Genomic DNA, 2,785 nt, shown 5'->3' on the forward strand with positions numbered 1-2,785 from the left:
GAGCCCTAATTTTAAATTCAGTCTGGTTTGAGTGAAAGCTAAATTCACCCTTGTTTGCTCATTGATGGGACCAATCTTCTCCAAGCTGCCACTTTCTAAAAAATAAATCGTATTGCTATAAATACAAACTTCAGCAAAGATGTTTGTTAGAAAATTTTATTAACACTCAAGCCACCTAACAAGAAACCAGAAAGTTAGCAAGAGCATTCAGTTTCAGGAGAGTTTGGCCCAATAGAGCACAGTCACTGAGAGAAAAGATCCTTGAGTTGAAGGGAAGTGATCCTTTCTGTTCTGGGACATCCTGCTAACTTCAGTGGGCTGGGAAAGCAGCTGCCCATTGTAACAGATGGGATTCTCAGGGGGTGCTAGCGGTAAAGAACCCGCCTGCTAATGTAGGACATGCAAGGGACACGGTTTTGATCCCTGGCTCAGGAAGATTCCCTGGAGGAAGAAATGGCAACCCACTCCAGTATTCTTGCCTGGAAAATCCCATGAACAGAGGAGGCTGGAGGGCTACAGTCCATAGGATCACAAAGAGTGGGACATGACTGAAGCAACTTAGCACAGCTCGCATTCTAACAGACAGGCTGCTCTTGCCTCCAGATGGCGACTGGTGTCCTGAAACACATAAGCACTCAGGAAGCCTTTAGAAGGGCCCAGCCATCACTTCTGCTATTGCTCAGTGCACAAAAATGGTTTAGTTGAGAAAAGGTAGGGCTCTAGGAATAAAGTCAGGTCACAAAGAAGTATGAAATGGGACAAAGGCAGGATAAAAACAATAGGTTTCTCCTACCTACAAAATGCAAAGCACTAGCTTACTTGCCTTGATAAAGTGGTTTTTTTTTTTTTTAACTTTGGTCAAATAAATTTTTTTATGTACCTCTTCTACAATGATGTTACCTTGAATGGTTATGATTAAAGAAAGTATCATAATATGTGTGAAATGCCTGGCATGGTATCAGTCAATGAACTATACCTGTTATATACTTCTGTTAGCATGGCAAAATTCATTCCTGTTTGACCTCAAGCCAGATACCTCTTGTGAGGTTTTTTGGTTTCATCACATTAAAAATGAAGAAATTTGACACATGTTTCTTTCCCCCACAGAATGTCAGGCCCCACAGGGCCGGAAAATAGATTTCGTTAGAGCCTTTGCTGAATCTCACACACCGTCATTAAGCATTGTAGTTGGAGGACTGTGTGGGGATGTGGGGAAGACAAGCTTTCAGAAGTAGTTGTTCCAGTTTTGTATCTTTTCCCTTAACGTGAACAAATGCTCAGTGGCCTGTTGTCACACCCATTTCACCCTCCATCCAGGTTAGACCAACAGCTAAACTGAAGAGACGGACGCTATAGGGGTTCCCCAAGTCTCAGACTCACAAGACCCGGGCAGGGAGAGATGCTGAGGAAGGGAGGAGTTGGTTCAGACCATCACTATCCGAGGGCCTGCCTGTCTGTCTTTCCTCAAACTCAGCTTCTATGTCACTGAACACAATGCTTATGTTCTCTTTGGATCATCATGATCCCTGACCTATGACCTTGAACTTAACCATGCTCTGTTTTTGGAATACAACCACAGGTCAATGGCATGAGGAAAACTCAAAGAGATGGATCAAACTGTGTGCCACGAACACTGCTCTGGAAGCCTGGTCTGTTCAGTACGTGGGTGAACTGGATGGACACAGAACAAGAGCACGAGGCTGTCACATCTTTCCTAAGCAAACAGGCACCCCATGTACTCAGTGGCTCAGTGGTAAAGAACCAGCCTGCAGTGCAGGGGACACAGGAGATGCAAGTTCGATCCCTGGGTCAGGAAGATCCCCTGGAAGAGGACATGGCAACCCACTCCAGTATTCTTGTCTGGAGAATCCCCATAGACAGAGCAGCCTGATGGGCTACAGTCCTGGGATCGCAAAGAGTTAGACAAGAATGAAGTGACTGAGCTCAAGCACACCATGTTTTCAAGGATGTACACATGAACTCTCTTAGTCACTTTGACAACTTGGAAAGAGCTCTTGTGAGGCTATAATGAAATACATAAGTGAAAGTATCAAATGTGGTGTTTAGTAACATTAAAAAAAATCAAATAGAACAACCCAGACCCAGAGGAAGAATTTAGAAAGTAGGGATGTCGAATTTAAGTTTATTGTGAAGCCAACATGCTGCCCAGTAGAGAGAAGACATTGACATAACAATGGGATGCAGCAAAAGAATACTGAGATGGGACAGAAAATACTTTTAAAACTTATTTAACCACTTAATATTGTACTCTGATTTTTATCCTACAGTTTTTAGGACACAGACTAAACTGGAGAAGACCCAGAGAAGAAATTCATGACAGTCTACAAGTTTGATGTCCTTCACTTGTGGAAAAGCCTTAAGATCTGTTTAAAGAGAAGATGAGGTGATATGGTTTTTCTGGTAGTCATGTATGCATGTGAGAGTTGGACTATAAAGAAAGCGAGTGTCAAAGAATTAACACTTTTGAACTGTGGTGTTGGAGAAGACTCTTGAGAGTGCCCTGGACTACAAGGAAATCCAACCAGTCCATCCTAAAGGAAATCAATCCTGTATATTCATTGGGAGGACTGATGCTGGGGCTGAAACTCCAATACTTTGGCCACCTGATGCAAAGAACTGAGTCATTGGAAAAGACCCTGATGCTGGGAAAGATTGAAGGTGGGAGCAGAAGGGGACGTCAGAGGATGAGATGGTGAATGGCATCACCGACTCAATGGATGTGAATTTGAGTGAACTCCAGGAGTTGGTGATGGACAGGGAGGCC

Source organism: Bos taurus, chromosome 3 (assembly GCF_002263795.3).
Source record: "Bos taurus isolate L1 Dominette 01449 registration number 42190680 breed Hereford chromosome 3, ARS-UCD2.0, whole genome shotgun sequence".
NCBI lineage: Eukaryota > Metazoa > Chordata > Mammalia > Artiodactyla > Bovidae > Bos > Bos taurus.